This window comes from Hyaena hyaena, unplaced genomic scaffold, assembly GCF_003009895.1.
Source record: "Hyaena hyaena isolate Hyena2069 unplaced genomic scaffold, ASM300989v1 scaffold_130, whole genome shotgun sequence".
Taxonomy (NCBI): Eukaryota; Metazoa; Chordata; class Mammalia; order Carnivora; family Hyaenidae; genus Hyaena; species Hyaena hyaena.
Window position 1 is genome coordinate 1,566,914 of NW_024080762.1, and position 14,469 is coordinate 1,581,382.

General features: G+C 37.4%; 1 protein-coding gene across 3 annotated transcripts in view; it reads left to right on the forward strand.

The window, feature by feature from the left end:
* The first annotated feature begins 1,450 nt into the window (after nt 1–1,450).
* MYO9A (myosin IXA) overlaps nt 1,451–14,469 on the forward strand; it is a 233,627-nt gene continuing 220,608 nt past the window's right edge. For all 3 annotated transcript variants that reach the window (XM_039237839.1, XM_039237840.1, XM_039237841.1), the window contains exon 1: nt 1,451–1,487. The gene's annotated coding sequence lies outside the window, so the exon portion shown is untranslated. The remainder of the gene's footprint in view (nt 1,488–14,469) is intronic.

The window sequence follows — 14,469 nt, forward strand, 5'->3', positions numbered from 1 at the left end:
ATGATCTCACAGTTTATGGGTTCAAGCCCCATATTGGTCTCTGTGCTGACAGCTCAGAGGCTAGAGCCTGGTTTGGATTCTGTGTCTCCCTCTGTCTCCGACTGCCACCTGCTCATGCTCTCTCTCTCTCAAAAATAAATAAGTAAACTAAAAAACAAACAAACTGAGGTTAGGACCTGAGTGGAGCTTGAACTTATGAACTGGGACATCATTACCTGAGCCAAAGTCAGGTGTTTAACCAACCGAGCCACTCAGGTCCCCCAAAGAAAAATATATTATCTACAAACACTGGAGAGCTATCTTGTAGAGGGAGTGATTTTAAATTGTTTAAGATTCATGTTTTGGTCATAGTGTAGTTTCCACGTGGTATCTTAATAGAATGGCAAAAGATTAGTGTATTTTGAAGCTGTTAAAATAATGTAATTTAAAAAATAAGTCTTTGGATTAATATTTAAACTAGATGCATATTTTTGCTTTCTCCAGGTTTTTAGTGATTACAGTAAAGTTTAATTTTGAGGCATTCTTAAGTTATACAATAATAATTGTAATACTGGACTGATAATATTTAGCACATGGAATGCCACTTTAGCTTCAAATAACCAATCTCATTAGTTAGGCTAATGTTTTTCCTTTCGTTTTATTATTGAGGTATGCAGTGAAGTACAAAAGTTCTCAGTTTAAAAATTATATACCTGGTTATCTGCCACTTGGATCAAGATAAAGACTGTTTATCAAACTCTATAAGGCTTCCTTTTGTGCTCTGCCTCCCACTCCTAAAGGGAACCATGCTTCTGAAGTTTATAACCATATTTTTATTTTATCTGTGAATTTAGTATAAGTGGGATAATTTTGATCATATCTTTCAGTAGCTGGCTTTTTTCACTCAGTATTTTGTCTGGGAGATTAATTGTTGTTTGTATCAGCAGTTCTTTTTTATTGCTGTATTGTATTCCATTTATTAATTTTATTGTTGATGTGATTTTGATTGTTTTTATTTCTTTGGCTATTTACAAATGATGTAGCGGTTTTTATTCTCATTTCTCAGATACTAATGATATTATATTAGTCAACTAATAATGCTGAACAGACAACTTGAAAATTGCCAGTGGTGTACAACAATATTTATTTGTTAGTCATGATTTGTGGGTCTCCTGGCATAGCTCTTCCTTGTGTATCTCATCTTCCTACTGGGACTAGTAGGCTAGATAATGCATATTGTCGTAGTGGTGGCACAAATGGAAGAAGGCATACCTGATCAGGCAAGCATATTTTAAGATGTTTATATCATGTAAGTCATGTGACTTAGCTCAGTTCAGGGGATGAGGAGGTATACTTGACTTGAGGATAGGTAGTGAATAATTTTTTTTTTTTTTTTTTAAAGAAGACTTCACACCCGGCACAGAGCCCAGTGCGGGGCTTGAACTCACGACCCTGAGCTGAGATCAAGAGTTGGACACTTACCCTACTGAGTCACCCAGGCGTCCCAGGTAGTGAATTTTTTTGAACAATAATCTAATTTGTTGCAGATGTTGAATTCTTTTTCATATCCTTATTGTCCATTTAGATATTCTCTTTCTTTAAGAGCCATCTTCTTTTGAATGTTTGTTTATTTTTGAGAGAGTGCAAGCAGGGGAGGGGCAGAGAGAGCGAGATAGAGGAACCGTAGTGGGCTCTGCTCTGACAGCAATGAGGCCAGTGTGGGGTTCGAACTCACAGACTGTGAGATCATGACTTGAGCCCAAGTTGGATGGTCAACTGAGCCACCCAGGTGCCCCAAGAGCCATCTTCTGTATATATTACTGGGCACACTTAACTATATCAGCAACATTGATTAACTCCTTACAAAAGAAATCTGATACTCATTTTAATTTTTAAATTTTATTTATTTATTAAATATTTTACTTTATGAATAATCTGTACCCAACATGGGGCTCAAACTTACAACCCTGAGATCAAGAGCCTCCTGTTCTACCAACTGAGCCAGCTAGGTGCCCCTACTTGCTCATTGTTAAGGCCAGATGTTGTTAAATTATTGTTGAGAATAGCTCTTACAGGAAGTCAAATAAAGTGGTGTATATAGATGAAAATAAAAGGGAAAACAAGCTGTTAATAAAATGACTGCCTTAAGCAATAAAAATGATTTCTAAAACACAGCATATGTGAATTTATTTCTTCAACAAATACATTTTTAAGCTGTGGATACCTATGATGAAAAAGGCAAAAACCTTTTAGTGGGGATGTTTTCCAGTAGACAAAAAACCAAATAAATAGTAATTTAATTCTAGGTAGTGTTATCAAGTTCTGTGATTAAAAATAGATCAGGATAAGGAGAATATAGCAGGGAAGGGAATTTTAGATAGGATAGTAAAGAAAATCCTTTCTGAGGAGTTGGCATTGGAGCAGAGACCTCAGTGTATAAAAGAAGGTCTAGGTAGAGAGGGCAGGAAGGAAGTGTAAAGGTCCTAAAGCAGGAATAAGCTTAAATTAAAAATAAAACAAAAAACAGCAGTGAGGCTAAAGTGGAGTAGAGTGAGGGAAAGATGAAGGTAGGCCACAGTAAGAAGTTGAAGTTTTTTTTTTTTTTTAACAAATAGTTTATTGTCAAATTAGTTTCCACATAACACTCAGTGCTCATCCCCACAAGTGCCCTCCTCCATGCCCATCCCCCCTCCCCCCCACATCCATCAGTCTTCAGTATTTGTCAGCATTCAAGAGTCTCTCATGGTTTGCCTCTCTCCCTTTCCCCCACCATTTCCGCCCTTCTTCTCGCCCTTGTTCCTCCGTCAAGTTCCTCCTAATCCTCCTATTTGTGCAAACATATGATATTTGTCCTTCTCTGCCTGACTTATTTCGCTCAGCATGACACCCTCAAGGTCCGTCCATGTTGCTACACATGGCCAGATTTCATTGTTTCTCATTGCCATGTAGTACTCCATGGTATAGATAAACCACATCTTCTTGATCCATTCATCTGTTGATGGACACTTAGGCTCTTTCCATGTTTTAGCTATTGTGGAGAGTGCTGCTATGAACATTGGGGTACATGTGCTCCTAAGGAAGTTGCAGTTTTATTTGTGTTATGGAGAGACATTGAAAGTTTGGTAAGAGAGTGACATGATCTGATTTACCTTTAAAAAGGGTTGACTCCTCCTATTAGGTGTAAAATAGACTGTAGTGGAGCAATGGATACAGACATATCACACTTTCTTCACTAATCAGATGAGAGAATGATAAGGGGCTTGAATGAGGTGGTATAGATGGGAATGGCAAAAAATGGTTAGATTCGGGATATATTTTAAAGACCAATAGTACTTATTGTTGGATTAGATATTGAAGAATTTCCTCATGGGAGAGGTTAGAAAATTTCTTAGTAATGCGTTAGTCAGGGTAGGCTAAATGCTATTACTAAACAGCCTTCAAATATCAGTGATTCTACACAGTAAAATTTTATATCTTTTTGCATCACAGTCCAGTGTAGATGGATGGGGATGGGGTAATGGTGGGTGTTCTTCTTTGTGTGGTCAATTGGAACCCAGGGTTGTTTCATTTAGTGGCTCTGTATCCCATAGGATCTTAGAGCTTCTCTGTGGATCTTTTCCATTTTCCAGTAGACAAGGAAGGACAGGCCTTCCCACCCCTTTATTTAAGGGCTCTTATTGGCTCAGCCTGAAGGACATCACCCCTGCCCATACACCATTGGCCAAGGATTCAGTTGCATGGTCCCTTATAATTAACTGCAAGGAAGGTTGGGAAATAAGTGTAGTGTGTGCTCAGGAAGAGGGGGAAATGGGTTTGTAAAAAGAGTATTTAGAGACTTTTGAAAAAACAAAAACACATAGTTTGCAAAGTTTAAAAATACAAATATTTACATATCTAAGTTACATATTTATTTGTAAATTCAGTTTTAAGTACTAAAAAATGAAGAAACATGATTATTAGCTCTTGAGCCCCAGTTTTCCAAATTATTTTTGTAAAATAGCTTTCAATTCAGTGTTGTTTTCTCTAATGGACCCTGTTTTGATAGTAGAATGTTCTCCTTTTAATATCTACTGGTGAGACTTTTGCTTGGAGTTACTTTCTCTGTAGTGAAGCTAGATTTTTATCTTTTAGATATGAATTTGCTTGATTTTATTCTCTTTTGTTACTGAATGTTAATATACGATCTTACATTCATTAGTAGATCCTTGTGATAGTGAGTGTACAGAAAAAGGATACTTCTGTTTTTTTTTTCTTCTTGGAAAATGACCTTGAAAACTTGGTAAAGAAATGAAAGCAACCATAAAAATTTTTTGAAAATTAAATTTTATTAGGATACAGATGCAAAATATGGCATTAAATATCTTTAGTTACTTTTTTTTTAAATGAACTTCTAATTTAAAGGAAACTCTGTATTCTCTATTTTCATTCTTTACCACAGTTTTCCTCTATAATTAGTTTCTTCTAACTCAGACCACTGAATAACAGCATAAGCTGGCCTACTCCGAACCACACCCTACGGACCACAGTAACTGTCTCACCGCATTGTTTCCCTCTGTTAGCATATACTTTTGAAATATTGCTTTGAGATAGGGGGAAAAAGGCGTATTAAATAATTTTCTTTATAACTGATGCAGCTATGTGTAATTGCTCTATAAGTGCCAGTAATATGCTTAATTCTTTATATGTATGAGTTATTTTTTTCTCAGTCATTTATCCATAATCTTTTTATATGCTGGTTTGAAATGCTATCTTTATCATAAGATAAATTTACATAGACTTTTTTTTCTCTTTAAGCCTTAATTTTCTAATTTGACAGGTATTGGGCCACCTGGATGGCTTAGTCAGTTAAGTGTCCGACTTTGGCTCAGGTCCTGGTCTCAACGGTTTGTGGGTTCGAGCACTATGTTGAGCTCTGTGCTGACAGCCAGCTCAGAGCCTGGAGCCTGTTTCAGATTCTGTGTCTCCTCTCTCTGCCCCTCCCCTGCTCACACTCTGTCTCTCAAAAATAAATAAATGTAAAAAAAAAATCTAATTTGACCAGTATTAGCTTGTTAACTCTCAGAGATTTCCTTTTCAACTCAAATGAGGTAATACACATCAAACTTATTTTTTTTAAATTTTTTAATGTTTTATTTATTTCTGAGAGAGAGAGAGAGAGGCACAGCGTGAGCAGGGGAGGGTCAGGGAGAGAGGGAGAGAATCCGAAACAGACTCCAGGGTCTGAGCTGGCTGTCAGCACAGAGCCCAATGTAGGGCTTGAACCCATGAACCGTGAGATCATGATCTGAGCCAAAGTCTGACGCTTAACCAACTGAGCCACCCAGGCGCCCTACATCAAACTTATTTTTGAAGAAAACTATAAAAAGGAATTTTGAAGATTACTTAAAAGTCTAATATCATTGTCCTTTTTAATATACATATGCCTTTATATACAATTTTATATTTTAACTTTTTTCATGTGACATTATATTGTACATCCCTTGCTATATTTCTTCTGCATGATTGGCATTACAAGTATCCCTCACCATCTAAATCTGTTTTATCCAGTCTTCAATTTGGATAGTGAATTTGGTTGTTAAGGGGTACTGCTCTGTTTGAATCTATTTGATTCCCCAAGTTTGGGTAGCAACTAGCATGATTATGAAGTAAATACCTAAAAGTTTATTCAAATATATTTGGTTCCTGAGTTTAGACTGTGAAATTTAAATTTAAAAAATTTATTTTTATTTTTTTATGTTTATTTATTTTGAGAAAGAGAGAAACAGAGACGGAGCACAAGTGGTGAAGGGGCAGAGAGAGGACACAGAATCCTAAGCAAGCTCCAGGTTCCGAGCTGTCAGAACAGAGCCTGACATGGGACTTGAATTCATGAACTATGTGATCATGACCTGTGCTGAAGTTGGACACTTAACTGACTGAGCTACCCAGGCGCCCCTAGCTAAAAAATTTTTTTAATGTTTATTTTTGATAGAGACTGAGTGTGAGCAGGGGAGGGGAAGAGAGAGAGACACAGAACTCCACGTGGGCTCCAGGCTCTGTGCTATTTGCACAGTGCCTGATGCAAGGCTCAAACTCACGAACTGTGAGATCCTGACCTGAGCTAAAGTCAGATGCTTGACCAACTGCGCCATCCAGATGCTCCTAGACTGTGACATTTTTAGATATCAGTAATTTGGATAATAAGAGATGCCCTATATTGTGAAAGGGTATTAAAGTGAGTTCCTTTGATTGCAGAGAACAGAAACTCAGCTCAAAGTGGTTCAGGATAAAAGGGAATTGATTGTCACACTTAAGGAAGTTCAGTGGTGGAGTATATTTGAGGCACAGCTAGCTTCAGTGGCCCAAAAAACGTTGATAAGGCTTTGCTGCACGTATTTGTTCATTTTCTTTTACTGCATAGAGGCTTCTGTACTTTCAGGAAAGATGGCTGCAAACAGTTCTAGATTTACATCTTTCTGGATAACCAGTCCAGTAGAAAAGAAAATGCTTCTTTCAACAGTTGCAGCAAAGTTCCAATATGGAATCTGTGACCAGCCACTGTTGCCAGTGGAATGGAATAACTGATTACCTGGGCCTGGGTCACGATTAATACCACTCTTCCTCCCCTAACTCGGGGATGAGGTCAGTCTATTCAAAGTGAGGTGTGTCAAATGGCAGGGGAGGAGTAGTTCTTTAAAGGCAAACACAGTGCTGTACTTTCACTAGAAGGGTCAGATTACCTACTGGGCAGATGAAACCAGTTAGCTGTCCATGTATCTATGTTATATAGTGTGTCATCTGATAATTAGTTTTCCATCACCTTTTCTTTAGTTGAAATATTACAAAATGTATTTTCTGTCAGCACTCCATTTGGCTTTTACTTGGCATTGACCTACTATACCTACTACTGGGCTCTTATATGCTATCTAGTGATGAAGATCAGCTAACATGCAAGTTTGTCACATATTACCTGAAAAGCTTTTTCTCAAAATTTTTTTCTTTTTAATTCTTTAAGGAAAAGAAGAGTATGTTTTTTACTTTCTGAGAGAGGCACCTGTCCAACTTTGACCTAAATCTCATTCTCATTTAATCTGGTTTACTGAAGAACCTTGACTCCTGTGATAGACCTTCATTTTCTTAAATTTTCAGCTTCTGCTTCTTTACTTGATTTAAAAAAAAAATTATTTATGAGAGAGAGAGAGAGAGAGAAACAGTGTGAGCAGGGGAGGGTCAGAGAAAGAGGGAGAAAAAGAATCTGAAGCAGGCTCCAGGCTCTGACCTCTGACCTGGCTGTCAGCACAGAGCCCAAAGTGGGGCTCGAACCCACGAACCGTGGGATCATGACCTGAGCCGAAGTTGGACGCTTAACCAGGCGCCCCTTTTCTACTTGATTTTATTTATAACCATAACGATGTGCTCCCAAGCCCTCTAGCAAATGATTCACTCATACTTCTCCCTTTTTTCTTTATAGCAGATTTGACCAGCGTCTGCTAATTTACTTGCTTGCCAATCTATCTTCTGCCACTTCTTCCTTAACTTCTTCATACTTTTCAGAGTCACCAGTAATATCCAGAGACCTTCATTTCAGGCCTAACCCTAGAATTACAGTACGTAAGGGCTAAAAGGGACCTAACAGATAGTTAACTCAACTTTCTTTTTTTTATTTTGCTTGATGTTATTTTAATTGTACCAACTTTTTTTTGTCTAGAATTTACATGGTAAATGGAAATTTTTTTAAAACTTTCAGATCTTGATGCGTGTCTGTTGAAAACAGAATATAGTTGGATTTTAAAAATCTCTTGGCAGGGGCGCCTGGGTGGCTTAGTCGGTTAAGCGTCCGACTTTCGCTTAGGTCATGATCTCACAGTTCGTAGGTTCGAGCCCCGTGTCGGGCTCTGTGCTGACTGCCAGCTCAGAGCCTGGAGCCTGTTTCAGTCTGTGACTCCTTCTCTCTCTGACCCTCCCCTGTTCACGCTGTCTCTCTCTCCTAGAAATAAATAAAACATTAAAAAAAAAAATCTCTTGGCAATCATTGTCTTTTAACTGGAGTATTTCCATTTAATATAGTTATTGATACATTTAGTTTGCTTTCCATTTGTTCCATCTGTTCTAACTCTATCCAAGAACTCCTTCCCTTTTGCATTCTTTTCAATTGATTATTTTTTAATCATTTCCATTTTTTCACAATGTTAGAAGTTATACCTTTTTCCAATTTTTTAGTGGTTACCCTAGAATAGTTGGCAGACTTTTTTTTAATGTTTATTTATATATTTTTGAGAGTGAGCCAGCATGGGGGAGAGGCAGAGAGAGAGAGGGAGAGAGAAAATCCCAAGCAGGCTCCATGATGTCTGTATGGAGCCTGATGCAGGGCTAATCTCATGAACCATGAGATCATGGCATGAGCTGAAACCAGGAGTTGGACGCCACCCAGGCATCCCCTAACCTATTTCTTTTAAGGGGCACATAGTAAACATTTTTGGCTTTGTGGACCATATGGTCTCTGTTGTTGTAGTGCAGAAGCATTCATAGATAACAGGTAATGGTATAAATTACAGATAGAGGATCAGGTAAAGTCATTCAGAGAAGAACACTGGGGGACCAGAAACTGGGAGATTTTTTTGTTTGTTTGTTTGTTTTTGAAAGTGGGGTAATGGAAAAGGAGCTCTGAGAGTGAATCAGAAAGAGAGTGAGCCTATCAGGAAATTTACAAGAAAAATAATTGTCATGTGAGGGCAGTTTCAAGAATGAGAAGATGGCTTTCTTAGTCAAATGCTATAGAGTGTCATGATAAGATGAAGATTCAGAAGAAGTCTTTGGATTTGGCAATTTTATGGTAATTGGTGATATTTTCAAAGAATATTGTTAGAGCTTGCTATATAGGAAGAGTGGTAAAGAAGTGCAGAGTGGAAATGTAAACCGTTGATTCTCAAATACTGTTTTTTGGACCAGCAGCTACAGAACTGCCTAGATTTCCCAACCTCAGGACCATTATTGGGCTTAGAAATGTATATTTTTAAAACATTGCCCAGATGATTTTGATAAATGCTAATGGCTTGCTGTCAAGATATATTTGTTAGTGATATTTTGAGGCAAATCCCTCTTTTGCAAACACAAAGCAATGATTGATGAAGTAAAAAGAGAAAAACCAAGTTGACTTAAATGGGGTGTAAAAAGATAAACATTCATATGTTTCAGAAAGGCAATAGAACAGTGAGTAGGGCTGTGGCTGGGACCTTGCAGGGAAAGCAGCTGAGGTTTGTGTTTCTTTGAGTGTAGGACGTATCTTCTGATTTCAACAGACCAACTGTAAGAAACAGATTTATGAGATAACTGGTGAAATTGAACACTGACCAGTAATACTAAAAATTGTTAGTTTTTAAAGGTGTGGTTAATGATATTGTGGTTATGTTAAAACAAAGTGGTAAATAGGAGGTTCTCAGTAAATGTTTGTATGAAAAACAAAAATTTCCATCAGAAAGTACACCTATAAATCTAAATTTTCAAACAAATTAAGGCATCTAATTCTGAGAAAATATGAAATAAATGAGAAGAGCAGTTTTCTCTGGATGACATTAAAATACTTCACTGAAAAATAAAGTTTATATTTAGTATTTTAAAGGAGGTGAATGAGTAATATCCCTTAAATTAAAACAGTTATGGGGGCAACTGGGTGGCTCAGTCAGTTGAGTGTCTGACTTTTTATTTTGGCTCAGGTTATGATCCCAGGCTTGTGGGATCGAGCTCTGATTTGGGCTCACAGCTGAGCGTGGAGTCTGCTTGGGATTCTTTCTTCTCTGCCCCACTCCCCCCATTTACGCAAAACAAAAATAACTAGTTATGTCATTTAAGGTAGAAAAAAGATCAGGTGGATATGAAAATGACAGAAACTTTAGAAGTGAAAGCTAGTGAGTTTAAAATAACAACAGCAGGAGGGGCGCCTGGGTGGCTTAGTCGGTTAAGCGTCCGACTTTCGCTTAGGTCATGATCTCGCGGTTCGTGGGTTCGAGCCCCGCGTCGGGCTCTGTGCTGACTGCCAGCTCAGAGCCTGGAGCCTGTTTCAGTCTGTGACTCCCTCTCTCTCTGACCCTCCCCTGTTCACGCTGTCTCTCTCTCTCTCTCTCCCAGAAATAAATAAAAATATTAAAAAAAAAAAATAACAACAGCATGATGTTCATGAATGGGAAGTCAGTAGGATGTCTGTTTTCCTAGTATTAATCTGTGAAATTTGTGTAGTGTCAGTTAAAATGTCAGAAGGTTTTTGGGATGCCTTATTCAGTTGGTTAAGCGTCTGATTTTGGCTCAGGTCATGATCTCACAGTTTGTGAGTTCCAGTCCCGTGTTGAGCTCTCTGCTGTCAGCATGGAGCTGGAGCCCCTGCTTCAGATTCTCCCTCTCTCTGCCTCTCCCCTGTTTGTGCATGTGTGCGCTCTGTCAAAAAATAAACATTAAAAAATGTCAAAAGGGCTTTTTTCATGGTAGTGGACATGGTGATCACAAAATTCTTATGGTAAATAGTCAAAGTAACATTAAAGAGGAACAAATTGAAATGATATACCTTCCAGCAAAACTTATTATAGAACTATAGTAATTAAGATAGATTCAGGGATGGACAGATAGACTAGTGAAGAGAATACAGAGCCCAGAACACCTTGATATTTATATGGAATTTGCTACATGGCAAATTATAAATCAGGGGAAAGATTATACTCTTTATTGTGGTGTTGATTAAACTGTTAATCTGAGTTGGTGTGAAAATAATTAAAAGCCTACGAAAATAAATTCTATATGGATTAAATACATAAATGAGAAAAGAAAAACTTAGGCCTTTTAGAAGAAAATACAGGATGATAACTTTATATCCTCAGGATGAGGAGGGATTTTTAAAAACTGCACCAGGAGATAATGCTATGTAGGTTTAAGAGCCAGACTAACTGATTCAAATATCAACTTTATCACATGCTAGTTATGACTTTGGGCAGGCTGTGTAATCTTTCTTGTTTTCTCATTTGTAAAATAAGAATGATGATGGTAAAAACAGCCCTCAGGAATTGTGATAAATAAAACATGTGAAATGCTTAGAAAAATGACTACAAATAAACACACAGTAAGAGTTAACTACAGTTGTTGTTACTGTAATTTACTAAAAAGAAATCATAATCTGTAAAGGATTGATAAATTTGACTATTAAAAACTTGTCTACAACAAAAGGCATTGTGAATAAAATAAAAAGCTAAGGCACTGATTGGCAGGAGATATTTATCACACATTTAACTGAAAATTTATTAGTATCCAGGATATATGAAAAGCTCATTTAAACCAATAAAGAAAAGACAACTCAAAAAACAAATGAATAAGCAACATAGTCCAAATGGCAAATAATAAGTGTTGCCCATCGTCACTCTAGTAATCAGAGATATGCAAATTAAAGTAATGAGATACCTTTTTACACTTCTACTGGCAGAAACTCAAGTCTGACGATATTTTTATTGGTAAGGAGGCAGAGAAACTTGAGCCCTTCCTATCCTGGCTGTGAAATAGTTGGTACAACTGCTTTGGAGCACATTTTGTTAATATCTAGTAAAGTTGAATATGCTTATAACCCCACAGTTCTAGGTGTAAAGCCCAGAGAAATTCTAGCAAAGACACGTGAAAAGACATGTATGAGATCTGCAGCATTGTCTTAATAGTATAATATTGGAAACATTTTAAGTGTTCATTAGAAGGACAATAGATTGGTAAATTGTGGTATAATCATTCAACAGGATTTAAAAAAATAGACCTGTTTTTAAGAGCAGTTTTAGGTCAGGTTCACAGCAAATTTGAACAGAAGATTCAGACCCCCTTTCCTGCCTCCATACATGCATAGTCTCCCCCGTTATCAACATTCTTCCTGCTCCGTACATTTGTTACAGTTAATGAACCTACATACAGTGGCATATTATATGGCAGTTAATGAACTTTTACATGTATCAGCATTTATAAGTAGAAGAGAATATTAACATGAGATGCAGACTATTAAGTATGGTATGACACCATTTTTTAAAGCTTTAAAGAGTAAAACAGTACTATATAATTTATGGAGACCCACATATGTAATAAAAATACAGAAACATGTATGGGAATAATACCAAGTTCAGACAGTGGTTGTCTCTGCAGAGCAAAGGAAGGAGCTTTAACTGTATATATCTCTAATATTTTGTTTATAAAACTGGTCTGGAGTAATTTCAGCAGTTTTTAAACTTGTTGAGTTGGATGGTAGCTATATGACTCCTTTTTATATGTTCCATAATATTCTCTGTGTTTGAAAGATCATCTAGGTGGCCAACAGACACATGAAATGATGCTCAGTGTCCCTCATCATTAGGGAAATACAAATCAAAACCACACTGAGGTGCCGCCTCACACCAGTCAGAGAGGCTAAAATGAACAAATCAGGACACTCTAGACACTGGCGAGGATGTGGAGAACCGGGAATCCTCTTGCGCTGTTGATGGGAATGCAAACTGGTGCAGCCCCTCTTGAAAACAGTGTGGAGGTTCCTCAAAAAATTAACAATAGAACTCCCCTATGACCCAGCAATAGCACTGCTAGGAATTTACCCAAGGGATACAGGAGTGCTGATGCATAGGAGCACATGTACTCCAGTGTTTATAGCAGCACTTTTCAGCAATAGCCAAATTATGGAAAGAGCGTAAATGTCCATCAACTGATGAGTGGATAAAGATGTGGTTTATATATACAATGGAATACCACTTGGCAATGAGAAAGAATGAAATCTGACCATTTGCAGCAATATGGATGGAACTGGAGGGTATTATGCTAAGTGAAATAAGTCAGGGAAAGACAGATACCATGTATTTTCCATATGTGGATCTTGATAAACTTAACAGAAGACCATGGGGGAAGGGGAGGGGGGAAAAAGTTACAAACAGAGGGGGGAAAAGGGCAAACCATAAGAGACTCTTAAATACAGAGAACAAACTGAGGATGGATGGGGGGGTGGGAGAGAAGGGAAAGTGGGTGATGGGCATTGAAGAGGGCACTTGTTGGGATGAGCACTGGGTGTTGTATGGAAGCCAATTTGACAATAAATTATATTAAGTAAAATAGATCATGTAGGAAAAAAACAGTTTTTTCATTTGAGAACTTTCACAAGTATGTAATATGAGAGAAGTAACTGAAGGTATTTAAAAAAAATAATGTAACATCTTTATATGTTAAAGGATGAAATAGAAAGGGAAAGTGGAACACATGAGGATGGTTCTTTGATAGGATAAGTTTGACAGAGATGATAAGAAATAGGTTTTATTAGCCCTCGAAAGGACATGGGATATATTTTCTTTGTAGACTGGAATGGAGAAACTAAGATGAGATGAAAATAGGAATACATTTTGAGCTGGAAATCGCTGTTTGAGCTTGAAATCATTCTGGAAGTGTTTATGTGGGGTTTGAGAAGATCAGAAGAATATGCAGAATACTTGTAAGAAATGAAATAAGGTTAGATAAAAAGGTAACCTTGAAGGAAAAGGGAACATTGAATAAGACTTACAATAGTATCAACTGTATAATTTTATCAGCAAGCCAGGGGCAGGATCTTTTTGTTGTTAGGGGAGGTAGAGACAGAGCCAGCCCCCAAAAGTCCTTGAAAATATATCTCTTCTATAGCAGGTTTCTCATTGTTCTCTTAGTTATAATTTTATCTAGTTTAATTTTTTTGTTTATTTGATCTCATCTTACTATTTTTTTTCAAGTTTTTATTTAAATTCCAGTTAGTTAACATACAGTGTAATGTTAATTTCAGGTGTAGCTTTTTGTGATTCAGTACAATACTCAGTGCTTATCACAAATGTCTTCCTCAATTCCTATCACCTATTTTTTAAAATTTTTTTAATGCTTTATTTAGTTTTGAGAGAGAGACAGTGACAGCATGAGCAGGGGAGGGTCAGAGAGAGAGGGAGACACAGAGTCCGAAGATAGGCTCCAGGCTCTGAGCTAGCTGTCAGCACAGAGCCTGACTCGAGATCATGACCTGAATTGAAGTCGGATGCTTAACTGACTGAGCCACCCAGGCGCCCCTCCTATCACCAATTTAACCCCCTCCCCACCTCTTTTCTAGTAACCATCAGTCTATTCTCTATAGTTTAGAGTCTGTTTCTTGGTTTTCCTCTCTCCCCAACATGTTCCTTTGTTTTGTTTCTTAAATTCACTGTATGAGTGAAATCATATGGCATTTGTCTTTCTCTGACTGACTTATTTCACTTAGCATAATATACTGTAATTCTATCTACATTGTTGCAAATGGCAAGATTTCATTCTTTTTTAATGGTTGAGTAATATTCCAGTGTGTGTGTGTGTGTGTGTGTGTGTGTGTGTGTATGTGTCTATCTCACGTCTTTATCCATTCATCAGTTGATGGACACTTGGGCTCTTACCATAATTTGGCTGTTGCTGATAATGCTGCTACAAACACTGAGGTGCACGTATCCCTTTGAATTAGTATTTTTGTATCCC